The sequence below is a fragment of the Lepidochelys kempii genome, chromosome 4 (genome assembly GCF_965140285.1).
Source record: "Lepidochelys kempii isolate rLepKem1 chromosome 4, rLepKem1.hap1, whole genome shotgun sequence".
NCBI classification, from domain to species: Eukaryota; Metazoa; Chordata; order Testudines; family Cheloniidae; genus Lepidochelys; species Lepidochelys kempii.
The window spans coordinates 115,120,959-115,146,965 of record NC_136383.1 but is presented as its reverse complement, the minus strand read 5'-3'; the positions used below and the strand labels follow the sequence as shown (position 1 = coordinate 115,146,965).

The 26,007-nt window shown below is 40.9% G+C and overlaps 1 pseudogene; it reads left to right on the top strand.

Moving 5' to 3' along the window:
- LOC144930532 (uncharacterized) overlaps window positions 1-26,007 on the top strand; it is a 256,857-nt pseudogene that overhangs the window by 212,973 nt on the left and 17,877 nt on the right.

Below are 26,007 nucleotides of genomic sequence, written 5' to 3'. Positions count from 1 at the left end.
TGTTTTCTATAGTAACTATTTTAGAAAATGAGAGCAGTAATTAGTCATTCCCAGTGTTGCTAGTAGGTTTTATAGTTTCAGGGAGCTCTCACCAATGCCAAAATGCATGACAGTACTGCTGTTGGATTTTAAACTGAAATCTCGTCTTGCTGAATCTTTAATTCAAACTTTTAAAATGTTAAAGGTATTTAATGAGATTTAGGATTTAGAAGATTTTAATACAGGTTTAGAAAAACATTACATTGAGATGTTTTAAAGAAACTTTAATTCTACTAACTCATTCCAAGTACAATGGAGTGATTTTAGAATAGTTAGGTACATTATTTTAGAAACATTCTAAAGCATTTCAGCTCAGAAAATGGAAGTGAGAAATTGCCTGGGAAGAAGTAAATCAAAGGGAGCAAATTAAATATTAAAATGTGATTTTTTTTTTAAGAGTTGGCTTTGTTTTATGAATAATGTTTGAGTTTTGTCTTGTTTTAAAAGTGTCATTGCTCATTTGCTTAAAGTTAAAAGAGCTTAAATAAGACTGAAATCAAATTATAAATGGCTTGATCCCACAGTCCTTATTCAGGCAGCACTTCCACTGAACACAGTAGGAATTTTGCTTAGTTAGGATTTAGTGATCAGACCTTTTTATGTATGTAGTATTTTTGGTGTTCTATTTGACATTAACTGGTTATGTAGATGTTTGTTTTCATTTTTCTCCTTTGGTCGCTGAGGGTGGATCTTCCTATTACTTATAGGTCTCAATTCATATCTTCTGCCTGCCTGCCTTTTGGATTAGGGTATTGTGGATCTGGTTTAGGAAAGTTTTGGAAAGCAATAGTCTCTTGTACATAGTCAGGGTCATCCGACCACTAGGTCCACCTTAGGGATCAAAGAATACAAGCAAACAGGTTCTGTTTGCAAGATTAGTATTTACCCAGAGTAAAATTCACTTTCCCTGACTAATTCAGAGTAACTGGACTTTTTGTGGGTGGAATACCCAGAATATGGTGGTGGAGAGAAATATATTCTCAGCTAGGAGTCAGGTCTCCACAGCTTCTCAACTGCTACTCAAGTTTATGGGCTTGCACAGTGTTTGAGGGACATTAGGTCAGCACAGGTTAAGGGAAAAACAGAAATGTCTCCTGTGAGTTCCCTGGGTTGCAACCTGGAACTGGAGTACCACTGCGCCATCTGTCTCACCAACCTGGGCTCCCTCTCCCACTGTGATGCTGTGACAAGTTGCAAACCCCTCCAGGTCCTGAATTTACAGACATCCACAGGTAGGGACACACCCAGCTGAGTTACATGAATGCTTTTGCCAGCCGCTCAATAGGCTCCAGCCAATTCCCTATAAGATCTCCAACCTAGGACCCCAGAACTATACCATCTTGCCCTGGTCAGATGCCTGACAAGTGTAAGTTTTTTTTATTTACCCAGTCTGCCCCTCCCTCAATGTGGAGAGGACATGCACCAGTTTTTGTTCCTGAGCAGGTTCCCAAGCACTTGAAGCAAAACACAGTTTCAGGTAAAATATAAAGCAGATTTATTAACTACAGAAAGATCAATTTTAAGTGATTATAAGTACTAAGTGTACAGATCAAAGCTGATTACTTAAGAAATAAAAGTAAAACCACAATCTGAGTTCTATAAACTAGACAGGATTTGAATCAAGCAGTGTCTCATCCTGATGGTATTGTTCCTTAATACACAGGCTGGGATTATCTTTTCCAGCCTGGGACCACCTTCCTAGTTCAATCTTTGTTCTCGACACGTTTCCAGGTGTTGAGTTGTGGAGGAAGTAAGGATAAATGATGTCACTTCCGCTCCTTTATAGGCTCTTCCAGCAAAGATCTTTTGCTATGACATGGGTCAAGCAGTGTCCATTGTTTACATGCTTCCACTGAGAAGCCTTCATTGTACGCAGATCCTGCGATAGTCATTAGTAGTGTGGATTTCCCTTAATGGGCCATCAGCACCATCTGGATTCTCCGTTGTTGTTCCAGAAAGACTGGTTGTGGTTGTTTCCAACTTCACAACGTATTTCAGTAATACCCACATAGCAGAACTTCATAACTTCTCTCAAAATGATAGCACATACAATTCAACAGGATATTAATATTTAACAGAACAAGACCTTTTAAATGATACCTCACAAGGCATACTTTGTACAAAACATATAATTATATAACAATGGTGAATATAGGGGTGCCAAGTGGGTGTTTCTTTGGGGTACAGTGTCACATCTCCATACCCCCATATAATGATGATGGGGTCCCCACTCAGGTCTTGCATAAATCAGTCATGATGGGGCAAGTAAAGAGAGGGGCCACAACATCCTTGTTTATGTGGATCTAATGTAGAGTTTGAATTGCGTGGAGGACCTTGTGCTGGCCCTTAATCCAGGTGAATTTCACTCCAAGGAAATAGCTCCCTCAAGCTTATTTCCACCCATCTCAAGAAGGTATCAATCTCAAGATGAACTTCAAAACGTCAGCACACAAAATATGAACCCAAGGAACGTAATAGTCTAAAATACAGTGTAATGTGACTATCTAATTGTATATCCCACTGGTGTCTGCCAGACAGTGTTTGCCCACATCTCCAAATGCCCTGTCATGTGCCACCTGTGCTGGTTCCTCCATCCCTTCAATTTCTGCTTCACAAATAGCCCTGATTTTAGACACCTAAATACCCTAGAAGATCTGGGCCTTAGCCTTGCTGTGCCTCAGCACCTCATTTGTACACTGAGGATAAATATTTAGTTACGTCTCGAGGGGTATGAGGATAAATACAATAACAGAAAATTAGAAATATAAGAATTGTCACTCTCTGGATCAAACCAATGGTTCCTCTAGGCCACTATCCTATCTCCCATCATGACTATACTAGCTACTCCAGAGGAAGAAACCCTGGAGTAAGCAGTTATGGGATAACCCACCCCAGGGAACATGTCCTCTGAGCCCTTGGTAGTTAGAGATAGGTTTATATCCTTTCCAAAGCTCTTGTGTATTTTTTTTTTTAAATTCCTATTATACTTGGATATTCTTATCTGTATAAATCTCTAATCCTTTTAGAATCCTGCTAAACTTTTGGTCTCCGATAACTTGTAGCAGTGAGTTCCAAAGTCTGAATGTTATGGGAAAATATTTCCTTTTATCAGTTTTGAATCTGCATCCCTTTTATACCAATGAATGTGTTCTTGTGTTATGAGAGAGTGATTGGAAGTTCCCAGTCTCTGTGATATTTATTAATATCAGTTGGTTCACCTTTATCCACTATCTTATTGACCTATTCAAAGAATTCTAACAGATTAGTGAGGCTTGATATTCCATTGCAGAAACTATGCTGGTCATTCCCTTTCATATCATGATCTTCAAGGTATTTTATAATTTTATGTTTAATTATGGTTGCAACCGTTTACTGGACTTTTCAGTCTATAAGTCACTAATCACCCCAATGCCTTTTTTAAAACATTTTGTGTGGTGCTAAGATACTATGGTAACTTGGGCCACAAAAATAGTTAATAAAATGCTCTCTCCATTTGGCTTTTCAGCAAGGTGTCCATTTTTAAAGGGACAGTGCCTTTTAATTTTCATCTGGTCATCTTCATACTAAGGGGAGAATCTTTTTAAATTTGAAAACACCTGTCATAAATATAAAGAGAAGGATAAACAGCTTTAAAATCCCTCCTGGCCAGAGGGAAAAACCCTTTCACCTGTAAAGGATTAAGAAGCTAAAGATGACCTCGCTGGCACCTGACCAAAATGACTAATGAGGAGACAAGATACTTTCAAAGCTGGGGTGTGGGGGGAGGGGAACAAAAGGTTCTCTCTGTCTGTGTGTTGCCTTTGTTGGGACCAGAGCAGGAATGCAGGTCAGAACTCCTGTAAAGGGCCAATAAGCAATCTAGTTAGATATGCGTTGGATTCTGTTTTGTTTAAATGGCTGATAAAATAAGTTGTGCTGAATGGAATGTATATTCCTGTTTTTGTGTCTTTTTGTAACTTAAGATTTTGCCTAGAGGGATTCTCTGTTTTTGAATCTGATTACCCTGTAAAGTATTTACCATCCTGATTTTACAGAGGTGATTCTTTTACTTTTTCTTCTATTAAAATTCTTCTTTTAAGAACCTGATTCCTTTTTCATTGTTCTTAAGATCCAAGGGTTTGGGTCTGTGTTCACCTATGCAAATTGGTGAGGATTTTTATCAAGCCTTCCCCAGGAAAGGGGGTGTAGGGTTTGGGAGGATTTTGAGGGGAAAGACATTTCCAAGGAGGCTCTTTCCCTGTTACATATTTGATAGATGCTTTGTGGTGGCAGCAATAAAGTCCAAGGACAAAAGGTAAAATAGCTTGTACCTTGGAAGTTTTAACCTAAGCTGGTAAAAATAAGCTTAGGGGGTTTTTCATACAGGTCCCCACATCTGTACCCTAGAGTTCCAAGTGGGTAAGGAACCTTGACAACACAGATATGTGGAACTCTACTGTGATTCTATTTGAAACATATTGGACCAAGTGTTTGGAAGTTGCTCACATGGTTGTAGTGTTTGGAGTTGACAAGAGTTTTGTTTCTGAAATGACAGTCTTGCCTGTAACTATATAAATGACAGAGCATTTTGATCAGAAGATTCCAAAAAAGGATTTGCCTCATTTAGTTTCTCTCAGATGAACCTGCTACCCTGCCTTTTAAGTGGTCTCCCTTTTTAGTATTACCAACACAATTTTTCATCTTTTTTTCAGTTTTTACTGGAACAGCAAGTAAGAAGAGTGATCATTATACATCTACTCTCTTCTTAAGACTTTAGATATACCTTGTACCTCCCAGCATCCAAGTAGCATGATTATTCCATGAATGCCATCCTATTCCTATCATGGTTTTTGTTCCCTAATTAAATATCAGAACACTGCGTTATCCTGATTCTTTCTTTTAGTGCCTTAAGTGTAGCTTTTATGAAGTAATTTAAATGTATAATACATTTTGGCTTTTGAGTAGTTCTTGTTTAGTAATCCCAGTTCAGCCTAATAGGTGGACTTCAAGATCACAGGCTTATTTTCTGTTTCTAGCTTGTGTTATAGTTCTGTAGAGTGGTAGCAAATCTTACATTGCAATATTTATCACTGTTAAATTTGATTGAAGCTGATGCAGTGGTAATGATCAGGTCTTCAATATGGCCCAATCCAAAGCCTAGTATGAGATTTGCTTCAAAGCTGGGAAAGTCCATCAGCAGTAGAATGTTTTCAATTAAATCTTTTATGTGAATTAAAAAAGACTATGCACGGATCTCTTCGTTAATTTTTAACTTCTTTTTATGAGAAGCAATATAGATGTGGAACATTTTATGTAAAAAAGCAGCAAACAGTTATAAATACTGCTTTAATTTTCAAACCCCAAAAGAGCCATTGCTGGTGTCTGCTTTTGTGAGTGTCATTTTTTTCTGAGATAAAGAAACTTAGAAATTTTTCCTTGAGTTGGATACAGATAGAATGTTTGTCAAAAGGGAGGAAAAGTGCTGCAATAAGCTCAGTGCTTTGCCCTCACAGCTTTTGTTGTGTTCTTTATTGTTGCTATCGAGCCACTCACCCACATTTTGTGCATTCTTGTACTGAAAACTCTTGTTTAAATTTTTAAACAATGCTAAAAATTGCTTGACTCCAAAATGGAGAGGATCAGTGATATCTAAATGCCAAGTATTTTATTTTGAGGGGTCAATTGTATATAAGCGCTTCATGCAAAAGGGTGCAGAGCCTTAGTGCGCTGTCCAGAACTCAGTTATCAAGTTGCAGGTGCATAAGGGGAGTAAAATCCTTTCACTGTGTGCATGTACCTGCATTCTCCTATCCATCCTGGGTGAAATCCTGGCCCTATGCAAGTAAATGGGAGTTTAGCCACTGACTGCAATGGAGCCACAATATCAAACCCACCTCCCCAATTTTAAGCTGTGATATGAGTACGTAGCATATGGATATGAAAGAGAGTGATTGTGGGAGGTGTGTGTGAGTGGTCATTAGTGGGGTAGGGTGCAGGGAGATGTGTGTGCGCAGAGGGCCATTCTGTTACTCCACTAACTAAAGCAGGAGTTTGTGCCTGGGGCAGATTGTGCTGCGCAAGCAAGGTACAGCATGGGGCTGCTAGTTGCTCTGATACATTTCCTTGAGCTTCTCTCTCTCCCCTGCTTTTACTCAGGGCAGGACCTGGCCTCTTCATCTTCAGGGCACTGTAAAATTATAACTAATTAATCCTTCTGACAGCCCTGTGAAGTGGGTAAAGGAGAACAACTGGCCTTTTAAAGAAAGCTTTTTAAATGGGCTGTGGGTAGTTGGGAAGAAGGTGGTCTAGATGGGTAACTGGTTGTGGAAGGGAGGGCACATGGTATCTCATACCTAGTCATGCCCAAATCTGGAGATATACTACACAACTTCTGCCAATCCTTTGGGGATCTTTTAAGCAAAGTATCAAAATTGACAGTCTTTTTTTGTTTGTTTGTTTCTCTCATTATTTAGGATATTTCACCAGGGACACTAACTTCTTTAGAGGACAAGATTAAATAGCTAATCTCTTTGAGAGCACTTAGGAGTCTTGCCTGCATAAAGATAATGGTACTGGGAACTTAACTGGCACCCAGTTAAATTGTAAACCTACTTACTAAGGGCTTAGTCTTAAATTGGATGGGTAAGCACATCAAGGCAAGGGCTGTTTTGTACAGTGCAAAGGGGCCCTGATCCTGATTGGTGTCATTAGGCACAATATGAATACAATAAGTAAATAATAAAACTTAACTTCCTCAAGGAATTCTGAGGGGAGCAGGCTTATATACACAAATCTTACAATTTTTTGCTATTTTTTTAATCACACAAATCAAAGACAAGTACGGTTTCCCAAATACTTAAAACATCCTGTTTTTAGTTAAGTACTGTAAATCTTTGAAAATTCGAAAGTAGATTATTCCACCATGACAGTGAAATGGAATATACAAAATTGTTTTGCCCAATTATTTTCTTCACTGAAAGAATTTTTAGCAAGATTTGCCTATTGATCTTAAATGCTACAGATTATTTTGAGACTTGCAGCAAGGAAGCTTGATCATTTAAAAGCATCTGTGTATTTGAAAAATAAGTAGTAGACAATATCGGTGTCTTTCATTTTCAGTGAAAAGAAGCTGCAACCTGCTAGATAGAGTACAATGAGGTTCTGTTTCATCAACAGACAATGGGAATCTGCATAACCTATTATACAGAGTATCCAATTTAGGAAAAATAAATCAAGCTTCCTGAATTATAAATTTTACAGTCAGTTGCAAGGAAGAATATTTGCCAAATTAACTATTTTCTAACGATAAAACGCAAACTGCTTATTTCTGCAAGTAATTTATTAAGGGCAAGATTCAGTAGTAAACTCTTGATGTTTTTGTGTCACTCTGGTGACACAAACAGCTGTGAGTCCAGTTTAATAGGACAGTCAAAGTGCCAATTATCTGGCGTATACTGGTGAATCAGGCTGGAAGTGTAATGTTTGTCACATAATGATCAGTCCATACAAGCATGCACATGTATGTTGTGGTAAAAATGGGAGTGACCTGTAAGAAGTTCTTAATCCTCTGCATGCACCTGTCTCTAGTATGGTATAATATTGATTGATTTAAAGGGGATGGGGCAGGCAGAAAGGAGATGGCTAAAGGTGGTCCTTTGCTCAGCTTCCATTTAAAGGGACACAAAGCCAGAAGTATTACTGCTGATGACTCTGGCTTAGTCTTCCAAACGGCAGGCTGTTGCCCCTCCTGGATGCTAACACATAAAGAAGCCAGGTACAGGACAAAGAATAATACTATATTGGGGGCTTGGAGTAGGGGGAAATACAGGGACACACTCAAACACTGGAGCCTGTCAGGGGAGGGAAGGTGCCTGAAAAAGCTATGCCTGGCCTATGTCACCATTAAGGGATGGCAGTACTTGAGGTAAGACAGATATGCATGTAGGTTGGTGTATTTTTTTTTAATTTATTTTAGTCCTTTAAATTCTGTTTAATTCTCTAATGCCTTGTTCCAAGTGCTAAATAAAAGTAGTTTGAGGCAGCTGGTTACTATATCACAAGTTCCTAAAGGGAGGAAGTGCAAGTGCCCCAAACCCATTCCAATCTGGAGTATGGTCCATGTGGGCAGCCTGACCTAGGCCGCAGTCTGAGTGGAAGAATTGTGAGATTGGCTCCTGACACAGGCAAAAACCAGATGCACAAGTCCTGAGCAGGGGGCACTCAAAGACCAGAAAGGAAACAGAGGTGCACCTTGTCCTGTGACTGACACATTGACTGTCTAGATATATATCAATAATATCGCTTCTAGGCATAGACAGTTTCTTCCCCAATGTGGTCAAATATATGTCTGAAGCTGAAGGGCACAACGCTTTTTTTCGTTTCACTTTTTAGATGAGTATATTTAAATTATATTTGGATATTAAATATGCTCCGGTAAGCTTTTTTAATTTTTTTTATTTTGATTTAACAAAATTTATACACTGTTACAGTATCACTGGCTGATTTCATAAGGTGAAGGTAAATCATTAAATGACCATATTGACTCTGTGGTCAAGAGGTGAACTGTTGTGAATTTTTGAAGTGATAGGCCAAAAAAAAGTAGAGCTGCAAGATAGTTCAGCCCAAAGCAAGGAGTTACAAAAGGGATCTCACAAAAGGGGTGACTGGACAACAAAATGGCAGATGAAATTCAATGTTGATAAATGCAAAGTAATGCATGTTGGAAAACATAATCTCAACTATACATACAAAATGATGGGGTCTAAATTAGCTGCTAACACTCAAGAAAGAGATGTTGGAGTCCTTGTGGATAGTGAAAAGTGAGGCCTTACTAACACTGGCATAAATCAGAAAAGTGGGGGCCTCATATTAGTTTCCCACAAAACTGTGCCAGTGTCTTCACTAATACTAATACATGGGAGGTTTTCTCTGAAAACATCCACTCAATGTGCAGCGGCAGTCAACAAAGCAAACAATGTTGGGAATCATTAAGAAAGGGATAGATAATAAGACCGAAAATATCATATTGCCTCTATATAAATCCATGGTATGTGCACACCTTGAATACTGTGTGCAGATCTGGTCACCCCATCCCAAAAAAGATATATTAGAATTGGAAAAGGTACAGAGATGGGCAACTAAAATGATTAGGGGTATGAAACAGGAGGAGAGATTAAAATGACTGGAAATTTTCAGCTTAGAAAAGAAACTACTAAGGGGGGATATGATAGAGGTCTATAAAATCTTGACTGGTGTGAAGAAAGTGAATAAGGAAATGTTTACTCCTTCACATAACACAAGATCTAGCAGTCATCCAATGAAATTAATAGACAACCAGTTTAAAAAACAAAACAAAAGGAAGTACTTCTTCACACAGCATAAAGTCAACCTGTGGAACTCTTTGCCAGGGGATGCTGTGAAGACCAAAACTATAACAGGATTAAAAAAAGAACTAGATAAATTCCTGGAAAATAGGTCCATCAGTGGCTATTAGCCAGGATGGGGAGGGATGCAACACCATGCTCTGAGTGTCTCTAGCCTGTTTGCCAGAAGCTGGGGAATGGGGAACAGAGGATGGATCACTTGATGATTACCTGTTCTGTTCATTCCCTCTGAAGCACCTGGCCTTTACCACTGTCAGAAGACAGGCTACTGGGCTATATGGACCATTGGTCTGACCCGGTATGACCATTCTTATATAAAAATTAATTATAATAATAAAAATGTTTAGTACAGAAACTCCCCAACATAATGACCTCTCAAGATAGCAATGATGTGAGATAACAACCTTGGCAAATAATGCATTTTAAAAATCTTGGCCTACTAGGAAACATATGTATGTTTCCATTGCCAGTCACAAATCTAGCATTCTGGAGCAATGTCACTAAAATATAGTCCAACGAACAAATGTTTGTTTAATGTGCCCCTCACTTTTCCCTCCACAGCACCCCACTCACTAGTGTTGTCCTTGGTCAGTGGAGACTCAGAGTTCAGAGGTGCTTTTGCATGAGTTCACCTCCTAGGTGGGGGGCAAGAAGGCACCTTGCTCTTTTCTTCAGCTGCTCACAGTTCGCTCTGTCCACTGTTTGTTGTGCCACCGTTCACTCCACTGCTCTGTTGCCAATGGCCCTGCGCAGTCACCTTCTGCTGCCACTGTGACCTCTGCGAGTTGGTCTCTTGAGGTTCCACCGGCTCTCGGTGATTTCAGCTGAGATCTCAGTGGGGGGACCTCCCTGCTAGTGCAGGCTGCGCCATCTCTTCCACAGAAACGCTGTCCCCATAGGCAGCAGGACTAAGCACTTAGACCTGATTATCAGTGATTTCAGCTGTAGTGGTCACTTAACAAAACAAAAGATTATCTATGGAGCCTAATCAGCTCTGTCTTTAAACAGTGGAGAGGGGCAGGTCAAATCATACTTTTGACTCAGACCATCAAGCAAAACACCTGTCCCCACTGTCTCTCTTGATGCCCTCAATCAACACAGGCTAAGTACAGTTCTACTGCCCTTTACTTATACAATAAGAATAACATTTCATTCCCCCCCGCATTCAAGTGATTTTGTAACCCAACCCCAGCCAAAATCTATCACTTGAACAACACAGCTCTGTTACCTAGGTAGATTAGGTGTGAATGTAAATACAGTCTGGTCCTGAAGACTGTCCCCCCAGCTCCCTGTTGGCTGTTAGGGAGAGCTCATTTAGACTTTGCTTACAAATCATATTTTGAAATTATTAGGTTGGCCAACATCACCGAAATGAATGCACTGACATTGTCATTTTAAAAAAAAAAGCTGTATAAGGAAGCTAGTCTATGTTCATACTTTTAAAATCTATTATACTTTTTCAGATACATGTATTTTATCGTACAGTGTTTATGGTTTTAAAGTGTGTATTAATGTTTCAATTTCAATTCAAATTTCCAAATAGTCACTAAATTGGCATGTAATTAGCTCACAAAACTGAGGGGGGGTGTTGGAAATTCAGGGGGGAGTGTAGGGAAATCACTGCTTCCACGTACGGCGTACTGGACCGTACCACCATACTTGCATCACTGAATAAGACTACATGAAAGAGAACCGAATTTTATTTTAGCAAATAAAGGCTGATGCAGAGGACAATGCACTGTCAGAATCTTCAGGTGAACAGGAGATGGAGGGAAATTGCTGGTTTAATACAAGCTGTGTTTCCCTGACCATTTTATGACTCATATGAAATGCTTTAATTCTTTTAACTGTATGATGTTTCACGTAATACTTATAAGAGTAACTTAATGCTGTCATGACTGAACATTTCTTTTTAATTTGTGGTTTAGGGCAGGTTTGTTTTATTTTTTATTTTTTTTTTATTTTTAAATCTTGTATGTCAGACACATACAGATTAGAATTGGGGTGTCCATGGGTGGTTACTACTTAGCTACAGACAAAGCTCAGCCCTGTACAGATATGGAATAATAGGCTGTCTCTCCTCCAAGAATCTTGCAATCTAAATGTGATAGAATCTATTGGTGATGGTCATTCTCAGGACTGAATAATATCCATAGTACTAAAATTATATCAGGTGATTAAACCTTTATGTAATATATTTGTTTCTTTTATAGCAGTAGTAATTTTGGCTTGGTAGGGACTTATTTTTGTCAACGGCTAAAAGGATAGAATGTGTAAGTGTTCCTCCTACATGAACTGGATAACTGCATACCATAACTTCTGTCTAAACTATGTTCTGATGGAGATCACAATAAGAGGGGTTTTTTAAGTTTTAAAAGCATCTTTAGAGAATGTGACTCATTACAATGATTTCTGTTATCTATTTAATATAGTCCAGGTGTGTGTGTGTGTGGAGAGTATACAGTATAATTTATTTCATTCTGCAGTTTTTCTGAAAAAAAAAAAAAACCTGTTAAAATGGCACAAGGTGGTGCCATGTATACTGACTTAGTGATTCCAGATCAAATCTGCCCAACATACAAAAATAGGTATTTCCCCCCAAACTGACAGCCCTGAAAACCAGATCTGGAATTTCAAAATAATGGTGTGTTCTTTCTGTCTTATGCATTACCAGTAATAGAAATTCTGCAATCTGAATTTAATGATATTTTGGGATGATGCATAAACTGGAATAGAATCCAGATCACACATCCATAGCTGGTTTTAGCTCTGCAGAGCAAACAGGAGTAAAAAGTAATCACAATGTATATTAAACTCCAACCCTGCACTGGCAGATCCTTGCACCTGCACAGAGCTCTATTAATCAGTAGGACACCATGTGGGTGGCAGGGTCTGCCCATTCAGAGCCAATTACAGGATCAGGGCCTTTGTTGCTAAAGTGAGCGTTATTACATTACATTCTTCCCATGCCAGTGTAGGCGTACACGGTGGAAACTAGTCTCTTCCATTCCTCTTTGTCATTTGCTGCTGTTTCCATCCGGTCCATAAAAACAACGAGGAGTCCTTGTGGCATCTTAGAGACGAACAAATTTATTTGGGCATAAGCTTTCGTGGGCTAAAACCCCCTTCATCAAATGCATGGAGTGAAAAATACAGAAAGCAGTATATATATCACAGCACATGAAAAGATGGGAGTTGCCTTACCAAGTCGGGGAGGGTCAGTGCTAACAAGGCCAATTCAGTCAAGGTGGAAGTGGCCTATTCTCAACAGTTGATAAGAAGGCATGAATATCAGCAGAGGGAAAAATTACTTTTTGTAGTGACCCAGCCACTCCTACTCTTTATTCAGGCCTAATTTGATGGTGTCCAGTTCGCAAATTAATTCCAGTTCTGCAGTTTCTTGTTGGAGTCTGTTTTTTGAAGTTTTTTCGTTGAAGAATGGCCACTTTTAAGTCTGTTGTTGAGTGTCCAGGGAGATTGAAGTGCTCTCCTACTGTTTTTTGAATGTTACAATTCTTGATGTCTGATTTGTGTCCATTTATTCTTTTGCGTAGAGACTGTCTGGTTTGGTACATGGCAGAGGGGCATTTCTGGCACATGATGGCATATATCACATTGGTAGATGTGCAGGTGAACGAGCCCCTGATGGTGTGGCTCATGTGGTTAGGTCCTATGATGATGTCCCTTGAATTGATATGCGGACAGAATTGGCAACAGGGTTTGTTGAAGGGATTGGTTCCTGGGTTAGTGTTTTTGTTGTGTGGTGTCATAAATAAATATAAAGGGAAGGGTAAACCCCCTTTAAAATCCCTCCTGGCCAGAGGAAAAATCCTCTCATCTGTAAAGAGTTAAGAAGCTAAAGGTAACCTCGCTGGCACCTGACCAAAATGACCAATGAGGAGACAAGATACTTTCCAAAGCTGGGAGGAGGGAGAGAAACAAAGTCTCTGTCTATATGCTGCTTTTGCCGGGGATAGAACAGGAATGGAGTCTTAAAACTTTTGGTAAGTAATCTAGCTAGGTATGTGTTAGATTATGATTTCTTTAAATGGCTGAGAAAAGAACTGTGCTGGATAGAATGACTATTCCTGTCTGTGTGTCTTTTTTGTAACTTAAGGTTTTGCCTAGAGGGATTCTCTATGTTTTTAATCTAATTACCTTGTAAGGTATCTACCATCCTGATTTTACAGAGGTGATTCCTTTACTTCTATTTCTATTAAAAGTCTTCTTGTAAGAAAACTGAATGCTTTTTCATTGTTCTGAGATCCAAGGGTTTGGGTCTGTGGTCACCTATGCAAATTGGTGAGGATTTTTACCAAACCTTTCCCAGGAAGTGGGGTGCAAGGGTTGGGAGGATTTTGGGGCGAAAGACGTGTCCAAACTACGTTTCCCAGTAAACCCAGTTAGAGTTTGGTGGTGGCAGTGGATATTCCAAGGACAAAGGATAAAATTAATTTGTACCTTGGGGAAGTTTTAACCTAAGCTGGTAAAAGAGGTTTTCATGCAGGTCCCCACATCTGTACCCTAGAGTTCAGAGTGGGGGAGGAACCTTGACATGTGGTGTGTAGTTGCTGGTGAGTATTGGCTCCGGGCAATCCCTAGCTATTCTGGGGCCCATTGGGGGGCTGGCTTGGGGAACAGGTGGGAACCGCCCCCAGCACTCATCAGCGGTGGAGCTGGGGCCGGGTCGCTGCACTTCCTCGCGGCTGGGGTGGAGCAGGGCGGGGGGCTTTGGGGAAGGGGTGGAGTGTGGGCAGGCTGGAGCAGAGCAGGGGCCATGGGGAAGGGGCAGGGGGCTGGAGCAGCATGCAGCTGCGCAGGGCAGGAAATTTGGTGCCCAAAATTTCCTGGTGCCCTATGCAGCTGTGTACTTTGTGTATGGGTAGGGACATCCCTGTATTTGCTTCAGGTTGGGGAGCTGTCTGTAAGCAAGGACTGGCCTATCTCCCAAGGTGTGTGAGAGTGAGGGATCATCCTTCAGGATAGGTTGTAGATCCTTGATGCGCTGGAGAGGTTTTAGTTGTGGGCCGTCGGTGACGGCTAGTGGCATTGTTACTTTATTTGTTGGGCCTGTCCTGTAGTAGGTGACTTCTGGGTACCCTTCTGGCTCTGTCAGTCTGTTTCTTCACTTCACCCGGTGAGTATCGTAGTTTTAAGAGCACTTGATAGAGATCCTGTAGGTGTTTGTCTCTGTCTGAGGGATTGGTGCAAATGTGCCTGTATTTTAGAGCTTGGCTGTAGACAATGGATCGTGTGATGTGGTCTGGATGAAAGCTGGAGGCATGTAGGTAAGTATAGCTGTCAGTAGGTTTCTGGGATAGGGTGGTGGTTATGTGACCATCGCTTATTTGCACTATAGTGTCCAGGAAGTGGATCTTTTGTGTGGATTGGTCCAGACTGAGGTTGATGGTGGGGTGGAAATTGTTGAAATCCTGGTGGAATTCCTCAAGCGCCTCCTTCCCATGGGATGATGAAGATCATCATCTGGACCCATGAGAAGGAAGCCAAAATAAGGAAAACAGCATAAAAATAATAAGTTAAATGTATTCAAGTCAGTATGGCCTGATGAAATTCACATTAGGGTGCTTAAGGAACTAGCTGTGGCAATCTTGGAACTGTTAGTTATTACCCCCAAAGAACTTATGAAGGATGACTGGAGTCTCAGAAGACCTGGAGAAAGGTACTATGTTTGCCAACCTTTAGAAAGGGAAATGTAGAAGTCCTGGAGAATTAGACATATTCAGTCAGATTCTCATCAATACCTGGAAAGATACTGCAAAAATATTAAACAATAAATTTGTAAGTACCTGCAGGATAATAAGGGTATAAGGAATAGCTCACTTGGATTTTCAAGAACAAATCATGCCAACCCAACCCAATTTCCTTCTTTGACAGGGTTACTGTCCTAGCGGATAGAAGGGAAGTTGTGGATGTGATAGTCTTGATTGTCATGTGGGACAGAAGCCTTACTAACCTTCTCATAAACAAACTAAGGAAACTGGTCTAGATGAAATCACTATAAGATTTGTGCAAAACTGGTTGAAAGACCATACTCAAAGAGTAGTTAACAATGGTTCACTGTCAAACTTGAGAGTGGGGAGGGATGTATCCAATGGTGTTGTACAGGGGTCTGTCCTGGGTCTGGTACTAATCCATATTTTCATTAATGACTTGGATAATGGAGTTGAGAGGATGTTTATAAAATCTGCAGATGACACTTAACCTTGGAGGGGTTTCTAGCCTTCTGGAGGACCACATTAAAATTCAGGATGACCTTGACAAATTGGAAAATTGGTCTGAATTCATAAAGATAAAATTCAACAAACATAAGTGCAAAGTACTTTGCACTTAGGAAGGAAAAGTCAAATGCACGAGTACCAAATGGGGAATAACTGGCTAGGTGCTAGTACTGCTGAAGAGGATCTGGGAGCTATGGAGGATCACAAACTGAATAAGAGTCAACAAGGTGATGCAGCTGCAAAAAAGGCTGCTGCTATTTTGGGGTGTATTAACAGGAGTGTTGTATGTAAGATTTCCAGAGTCAGACAGGTACAATAGGTGTTATAGCTACTTTTGCCCCCATTTACCCTTAGATGAAACTCTCTGCTTAGGGTAAATGGGGGCAAAAGTATTTTGTATACTTTGAACTGGAGATGTGATTCCCGGCTCAAAGATATATACCCGCACTAGCTCTGATTTAGCTAGTGTGCTAAAAATAGAGTGTAGCTGTGGTGACATGAGGGGAGGGAGGGACTAGCTGCCCCAAATACATGCCTAATGCCTGGGATAGGTGGGTACTTGGGGTGGCTAGCTCCTCTATCCACTCATGCCACTGTGGCTATATTATTTTTAGTGCATTAGTTCGATCGGAGCTAGCATAGGTATGTCTCCTCCAGCTGGGAACCATCCCCCACCCCACCCCAAAGTGTACACGTACCTGAAGAGGCACAGCACAAAAATCAAATCCTATGAAATACTGCTTTAAAATAATTTTTTTTTTTTACACAATGTATCTTTTGCACTGGATGTTTCAATAGTTCTAACACTTCAGTGCATTTGCGTATAAAAACAAAACTGATTAATCTGGTGATGACATCAGTATAAACTCACTAACTTTATTGTACCAATACAATTAATTTAATAGAGAAGATAATTTAAAAAGAGAAGGGTTTGTCACTGTAAAGTTGATTTTGATGTTGTTGTTGTTGGGTATTCTTTCCTGGTTCCTTTTCACTCATGCTTTATCCAAAATGAATAGAAATTGTTCTCTACAGAAAGATATTTTCTATTTGATTAAACATAATGAACTATTCTCTGAGAGTCTCCTGCGGGATCTTGTCTTACTCTCTTGCAGAAGGAAGCCCTAGAGAGAAGCCACAATGGAATAGCCTTTAATAAAATAGTTCAGAGATTGTGAATTTGCAACACTCACAAATGCTACTACCCAAATTGACATTGCTTATTCCCTGTTTGATCTCAATCTCACTGTTCTGCATCCAAACAAGCACCTAGAGGACCAAGATAGTTGCTTGCTCTTTTCCTCTATCTTTAATCTGCTTGGCAGGGTGGGGGGAAGGGGATGAGAGCCACTCTATAACACAATCAATCTTTACCTTGTTTCTTTCTCCAGGTCTGTCTGCTATTAAAATCTTAATATCTCCTCAACTATTACATAACAAAATGAAAAACAGTTGGTCATATGCATGTGCATGAACACACACTTGTGAGTTATTCAACATGTGCTGCTTGTACCCTGGTTATCGTGTCAGTTTCTGCTTCACAATTGCACGTCTTTGGCAATTTTTTCCCCTGCAGAAGAATTAGATTTTTGGCAGAAATTAAAAACCTGAAATTTCCAATATCCAGCCAAGAAGCCCAGACCATAGAGGAGAACAGGGACTTAAGGCAGCTGAACTACACCTCTCATGAGGCACCATGGCAGCTTTTCCAAATCAAAATATTTTCAACCAAAATATTTCATTTTATTTCTATGAAAATAAACTAAAAAAATCAATTTTCTGTGGGAAGTAGATAGTTGTTAGGAAAGATTTCACTTAATTGAAAATCACATTTTCCGTCAAACAGTTTCAATGAAAATTTTTCAGCCTATTTTAGTGGATGCCTCATAGCCCTACTATTCATGTTAAAGCACTTGGATGGCTGAAACCCAATGAAAATAACTGATCATAGCTTGGTGACTTCTGATGGAAAGCTCAGATCTGGGTTTTTTTTCCTTTTATTCAGTGGTCTACAATTAATGATTGTAGCGAGCTGCAAGATTCTAGCTCTGCTGGAACACAGAAATGAACTGGTCTTGATTATGGGGTCAGATTGTCCTAAATGCAGTGCAGGACTGAAGAAGGGATGTGGTGGGAGGGTCATCAAATATGCATTCTATCAACTTGGGGTATCAATATACATGCATATGACTTGGCTAAGGGCTGATTCCGTGTTAAAATAGTCTCAGTGTTCTATTTCAGAGTATCCAGGAAGATTACTCAAACTCCGGAGAGAGCTGTAGGAGACCGCCCATCTACTCGACAGTGTCCTTTTCATTATACTACACCAAATTGGTGACAAAGCTGAGGAACTGTCTGAGACTGAGGTGTCAGTAGAGGTGGTTTTGGAACAAACCGATAAATTAACAAGTCACCAGGACCTGATATTCACCCAAGAGTTCTGAAGGAACTCAAAAATGAAACCGCAGAATTACTAGTTATGGTACATAACCTATTGCTTAAATCAGCCTCTGTACTGGATGACTGGAGGGTAGCAAATGAGATATAGATTCTTTAAAAAGGCTTCGGGGCAATCCTGGCAATTACAGGCTGCTAAGCCGAACTTCTGTGCCAGGCAAATTGGTTGAAACTATACTAAAGAATAGAATTATCAGACACACCGATGAATATAATATGTTGGGAAAGAGTGAACACCGCTTTTGTAAAGGGAAATCATGCCTCACCAACCTATTAAAATTCTTTGACAGCCTCCAGAAGTATGTGGACAAGGGTGATTCAGTCAATATAGCATATTTAGGCTTTCTGAAAGCCTTTGACAAGGTTCTTCACTAAAGGCTCTTAAAGTAAGCAGTCATGAGATAAGAGGAAGGTCTTGAAATATACCGAACAAAGGGTAGGAATAAATGGTCAAATTTTTACACTGGAGAGAGGTGAATAGTGGGATCCCCCCAATGATCTATACTGGGACTTGTAAAAAGAAAAGGAGTACTTGTGGCACCTTAGAGACTAACCAATTTATTTGAGCATGAGCTTTCGTGAGCTACAGCTCACTTCATCAGATGTTTACCGTGGAAACTGCAGCAGACTTTATATACACACAGAAATCATGAAACAATACCTCCTCCCACCCCACTGTCCTGCTGGTAATAGCTTATCTAAAGTGATCAACAGGTGGGCCATTTCCAGCACAAATCCAGGTTTTCTCACCCTCCACCCCCCCACACAAATTCACTCTCCTGCTGGTGCTAGCCCATCCAAAGTGACAACTCTTTACATAATCAAGTCGGGCTATTTCCTGCATAGATCAAGGTTTTCTCACATCCCCCCCACCCCCATACACACACAAACTCACTCTCCTGCTGGTAATAGCTCATCTAAACTGACCATTCTCCAGGTTTAAATCCAAGTTAAACCAGAACATCTGGGGGGGGGGGTAGGAAAAAACAAGAGGAAACAGGCTACCTTGCATAATGACTTAGCCACTCCCAGTCTCTATTTAAGCCTAAATTAATAGTATCCAATTTGCAAATGAATTCCAATTCAGCAGTTTCTCGCTGGAGTCTGGATTCGAAGTTTTTTTGTTTTAAGATAGCGACCTTCATGTCTGTGATTGCGTGACCAGAGAGATTGAAGTGTTCTCCGACTGGTTTATGAATGTTATAAATCTTGACATCTGATTTGTGTCCATTTATTCTTTTACGTAGAGACTGTCCAGTTTGACCAATGTACATGGCAGAGGGGCATTGCTGGCACATGATGGCATAAATCACATTGGTGGATGTGCAGGTGAACGAGCCTCTGATAGTGTGGCTGATGTTATTAGGCCCTGTGATGGTGTCCCCTGAATAGATATGTGGGCACAATTGGCAACAGGCTTGTGCTGATCAACTCTCATAAATGATCTGGAAAAGGAGATGAATAGTCTGGTGCCAAAATTTGCAAATGATATAAAATTATTCAAGATAAAGCTAAAGCTGACTGTGATGAGTTACAAGAAGATCTTACTAGATTGGGTGACAAAATAGCAGATGAAATTCTAAGTGCAAAGTAACACACATTGGGGAAAAAAAATCCCAAATATACATACAAAATGATTGGGGCCTAAATGATTTGTTACCACTCAAGAAAGAAATTTTGGAATCCTCATAGATCTCTAAAAACATCTGCTCAATTTGCAGGGGCAGTCAAAAAAAAAAACAAAAACAAAAAAAAACCTAATAACGTTAGGAACCATACAAAAAAAGAAATGCCATACTCTAAATTCATGGTATGCTTACACCTGGAATATTGTATGCAATTCTGGTCACCCCATCTCCAGATATATTAGAAAAGGGTAATAAAAATGATTAGAGGTATGGAATAGTTTCCATATGAAGAGAAATTAAAAGGACTGGGATTTCATCTTAGAAAATATGACTAAGAGGTGGGGGGGGGAAGATAAAATAGAGGTCTATAATATCATAAATTGTATGTATGGAGAAAAAATGAATAGGAATTGTTTTTTTATCCCTTCACATACTACAAGAACTAGGGGTCATCTGATTAAATTAATGGGCAGCAAGTGTAAAACAAAAGGAAGTACATCTTCACACAATCAACAGTCAATCTGTGGAACTCATTGCCATGGGATGTTGTGAAGTCCAAAAGTATAACTGGGTTCAAAAAAAGAATTAGAAAAACTCATGGAGGATAAGTTCATCAATGGCTATTAGCAAAGGGATGTCCCTAAACCTGCCAGAAACTGGGACTGAACAACAGGGGACAGATCACTCTAAATGTCTCTGGTCTGTTTATTCCCTCTGAAGCATCTGGCACTGGCCACTGTCAGAAGACAGGAATCCTGGGTTAGATGGACCATTGATCTGACCCAGTATGGCCATTCTTACGTTCTTTCCAGTCCTTTCACAACTGTGCAGGCTTCTTGGGATAACTGGATACAGTTTGCTTGGGAACAATTCAAATCACTGAATTTGATCTACAAAGCCTTCTATTATGCCTCTCTTCCCAAGCATTGTGACAGCTGTTTAGTAGCAGCTGATTGGCTCAGGGTAACAGTCCCCAGTGAGGACAATGGCAGAATGTTCTCAGGGCAGAGTTGTCTCTGGACTTCACTTCCCTTGAGGTTTCAACAGACACAAGGCCTGATATTTAGGGCAGGGTAAAAAGCCATGTCTTTTTATCAGGCTTTTCTGAGTGTGGGATAGTTGGATTGTCTTTGACTTGGGAGAATTCTTATTTATTTGGTTTTTGCACCCTTAATAAAAAAAAGATGTTCTGTACTTCTGAGCAACTGAAACTGTTCCTTGTTTTGGAAGCTGGTTGTATAAATGCTAGAAAGGATTATATTGCTCAGGGACCTTTGAAGTAAATTAGAAATACTCATTTCACAATTACTCTTTTTATCTGTCCAAGCAGTCAGCCTATAAACCCACCTGGGATTCACTTCTATAAGAGAGGGAATACCAAGAAGTTGCTTTCAAAGATTCTAAATGTGACTCTCCTGCTGTAAGGCTTCCTTGTATTGAATGGGCTATGGAATCGGGACCAGAGCTGTGCTGCAACTCTGCTTCAAAATTATGGCCCAGAACTTGAGCTTTGGCTGAGGAATGCTACTTGTAGTTCATAAGGGGGGGAATGCAGAGGTGACTTTAAGCCATCTTTGGTCCAGGATTTTTTAAAAGCTTGACTATAGCAACTCTGAATGTTCTTGATAACAATATAGATATCCAATCCCTCTTTGGATCTTACTAAATTGTGTGTCTCAGAACCATCCTGTGGCCTGGTCTAATCATATGTGGCATGAGAAAGTATTTTCTTTTATCAGTTTTGAATTTGGCACTTACCAATTTTAATTGAACATTCTCTTGTTCTTGTATTATGGGGCCAGGAGAATAAAAGTACCACTCTACCATCTCTTGACTGTTCATTATTCCGTACCCTTACAGTGTCCCCTCTTATATCTCTCTTTCAAAGGTAAACAGTCCCAAGCTTTTCAATCTCTTTTCATATGAGAATTTTCCCGTGCCCCTACACGTTCTCATCTGGATACCCTCTACTTTTGAAATCTCTTTGTGATGTGGTTACCAGTGCTGCACCCACTATTCCAGATGAAACTGTGCCACTGATTTATATTATGACACTTTTGGCTCCATTTACCACTGCATTACTTCAGTTTAACTCCGCTGATTTCAATAGAATCGTACTGATGTAGAATTGGAGTAACACCGTCGTGAGTCATGTCTGAGTGGCAGAAACAAATGTAAAAGAAATCAAGGAACATTGCTCAGAAAGTGAGTTTCAATAAGCTATTGAAATAGCTCTAAAAGCTACACAGTAATCTCTTGGTCATAACATGTCTTCCAATTGCTTGCTGAAAATACCTGGAGGAAGTTCCTGATCCAGATTAGTTGCCAATTCACATGCAAATTTTGGAACTCGTTGAAACTCTTTTTCAGTTATACAATCTACAGTGTGGCAGGTTGGATAAAGAAAACTACTGAAGTTTCACCTAACGTTACTGTATATCATTAACTGACAAGTTACAGCACTGTCACAGATAACATGTCATTGGAAAGACTCCACGAGTCACCATTTTTTCACTACAACAGGTTCCTCTCCCCGCCCCTCTAACACCCCCCCCCCGCTGGCAGTAGCTCACCTTAAGTGAAAAGAAAAGGAGTACTTGTGGCACCTTAGAGACTAACCAATTTATTTGAGCATGAGCTTTCGTGAGCTACAGCTCACTTCATCAGATGTTTACCGTGGAAACTGCAGCAGACTTTATATACACACAGAAATCATGAAACAATACCTCCTCCCACCCCACGGTCCTGCTGGTAATAGCTTATCTAAAGTGATCAACAGGTGGGCCATTTCCAGCACAAATCCAGGTTTTCTCACCCTCCACCCCCCCACACAAATTCACTCTCCTGCTGGTGCTAGCCCATCCAAAGTGACAACTCTTTACATAATCAAGTCGGGCTGCTCAAATAAATTGGTTAGTCTCTAAGGTGCCACAAGTACTCCTTTTCTTTTTGCGAATACAGACTAACACGGCTGTTCCTCTGAAACCTGTCACCTTAAGTGATCACTCTCGTTACAGTGTGTATGGTAACACCAATTGTTTCATGTTCTCTATGTATATAAATCTCCCCATTGTATTTTCCACTGAATGCATCCGATGCAGTGAGCTGTAGCTCACGAAAGCTTATGCTCAAATAAATTGGTTAGTCTCTAAGGTGCGACAAGTCCTCCCATCCTTTCCTACTGTGAAGGACAGTAACAGTTATTACACATGGGATTTCACGAAAATATTAGGCTTGTTAGCAAATAAAATGCTTTGAAAAGAAAGAATGTTATATTACCCCCATTAATATTTCTTATTACTGAAGTGCTTAGGAGCCCTAGTCATGGACCAGGACCCCAAATGCACAACAAAGTCTCTGCCCCAAGGGGCTTACAGTTTAAGTATAAAACAAGAGACATCAGTCTAGAGACATCATGGAGTACAAGTAAACAATAAGATGATATTGCTCAGCATGGTAGGCAGGGGTTGCTACACACTGCCAGCCTGATTGCTGTCAGTTCTGCAATTTGTGATATGCAGGTAGACACTGTGTGCATGTATGTTTCAGAGGGGCTTTGCGGGGGATGCAGAGGTCAGACTGTGTTGAATTGCAGGACCAGGGGCTTAGTTTTCTACCCCACAATGAAAAGGTGAAAATACATTTAGTTTTAAAGTTCTTTGGGGGAAAAAAACAAATAAAATATAGCCACCTCCTACACCCACATGAAAAAAGAGGGGGATCTAAGTTTTATGAGCTGACTCTGTGGAAGGTGCAATGGTTCTGAAGTTTGTGAATGGGGAAATTTTTTGTATTTAACAGAAGTTTGATTTTTCATTTGTTCTCTAAATAATTCTTTAGACACTCACCTACATTTAACTTTGGAAGCACTTCTGCATCATTAGCCTAGTACAACTTTTGATTTAATCTGCATGTTTTTAATTCAGTCACCATTTTCTAATGAGACCTTATGTATCCTTGGTATTAGTAATAACTTTGAACAAGAATGTTTAGATTTTATTTAGTACTGGAGTAGGTGATTCACTGTGGGGCGGGACTCACCCCTGCAGCACCTCCTGCTGGTCATCCAGGGAATTAGCATTTCCAGCCTCCGGAGCGCCCTCTGGAGGCCAGTGTCCTGCTTGCTGCTGGGCCTGAGTCCCTCCTGGACCCCAGTGCCCCTTTCAGGCCAGGGTGCTGCCCCCGGCAGTACCCCCACAGATCTGGGTCTCCCCTCCCCGGGGACCCCCCCCAACCACCTATCCCACCTCGCCTCAGTATATGGCTACTACCCAGTCACCATCTAGCCCCCATTCACTGGTTCAGACTGCAGTGTATAAGCCACTCATCACAGGCAAGAGGGGTTTGGACCTGCTGCCTCTGGCAGTGGGCTGCCCCCTGTAACCCTAGTACCCTTTTTGGCCTTACACAAGGGTAAGGGTTTCCAGGCCAGAGCTCCCCAGCTCCTCTGGCCTTCCCCCAGGCCTGCTCCACCTTAGGTACCCAGTTACACTTCCGCAGCAGCCAGGCCCTTCTCCCTCTAAAGGCAGAGTGTGTGTCCTCCCTGGCTTCTGGCCCACTGCCCTCTTATAAGGGCCAGCTGGGCCTTAATTAAGCTGGCCACGCCTCTGGTCAGCTGCTCACTCAGCTTCACCAGCTGTTCTTAATCCCCTTATTTCCAGCCACAGCCCTCTCCAGGGCTGCTTTAACCCCTTCAGGGCCAGAGTGGGGTGACCACTGCACTACATTCACACGTTCCTGTTAACAGTCAAGAGGTCAACTGCTGGTACTGTTTTCATAGGCAAACTATTTGTCAGTGGATTTCTGGGTAACAGAGTAGTGTGTTTTTAAATACCTCTTTCATGTAAACCTTATGGCCAATAAGCAGCTTTTATTCCCCTATCCTCTTTTATTACAAAGGCTATGTGTCATTATCCTCCAGCAATAATCTGATCACAGCTATGGGTAATACTGTTAAGCACTAGGGGAAAACCTTCCTTTGTGGTGTTTGGGGTAGGCTAATCTTGGAGGCCAATCCAGTTTGAAAGCTGGACCACTGATCTACTCTTGTAGGAAATTCTTACGCCTCTTGTATACCTGACTAGGTGGCAGTATGACAATATACATGGCATTCCAGAGGCACCTACCTAGTGCCACCAAAGGGCAAAGGAAGAACAAGGATAATACTTATTCACAAAAAGAGAAGGAGTACTTTGTGGCACCTTAGAGACTAACAAATTTATTAGAGCGTAAGCTTTCATGGGCTATAGCCCACTTCATCGGATGCCTAGAATGGAACATAGAGTAAGAAGATCTCTATATATACACACGCGCGTGCACACACCATACAAAGTGGAAGTTGCCATACAAACTGTAAGAGGCTAATTAATTAAGATTAAGCCTCTTACAGTTTGTATGGCAACTTCCAACTTCTCTGTGAGTGAGAGAGGGGAAAAAAAGATATCTTCTTACTCTATGCCCTGGTCTACACTAGGACTTTAGGTCGAATTCAGCAGCATTAAATCGATGTAAACCTGCACCCGTCCACACAATGAAGCCCTTTATTTCGACTTAAAGGGCTCTTAAAATCGATTTCCTTACTCCACCCCTGACAAGTGGATTAGTGCTTAAATCGACGTTGCTGGCTCGAATTTGGGGTACTGTGGACACAATTCGATGGTATTGGCCTCCGGGAGCTATCCCAGAGTGCTCCATTGTGACCGCTCTGGACAGCACTCTCAACTCAGATGCACTGGCCAGGTAGACAGGAAAAGAACGGCGAACTTTTAAATCTCATTTCCTGTTTGGCCAGCGTGGCAAGCTGCAGGTGACCATGCAGAGCTCATCAGCATGGGTGACCACGATGGAGTCCCAGAATCGCAAAAGAGCTCCAGCATGGACCGAACGGGAGGTACGGGATCTGATCGCTGTTTGGGGAGAGGAATCCGTGCTATCAGAACTCCGTTCCAGTTTTCAAAATGCCAAAACCTTTGTCAAAATCTCCCAGGGCATGAAGGACAGAGGCCATAACAGGGACCCGAAGCAGTGCCGCGTGAAACTGAAGGAGCTGAGGCAAGCCTACCAGAAAACCAGAGAGGCGAACGGCCGCTCCGGGTCAGAGCCCCAAACATGCCGCTTCTATGATGAGCGGCATACCATTTCAGGGGGTTCAGCCACCACTACCCCAGCCGTGTTGTTTGACTCCTTCAATGGAGATAGAGGCAATACGGAAGCAGGTTTTGGGGACGATGATGATGATGATAGCTCACAGTAAGCAAGCGGAGAAACCGGTTTTCCCGACAG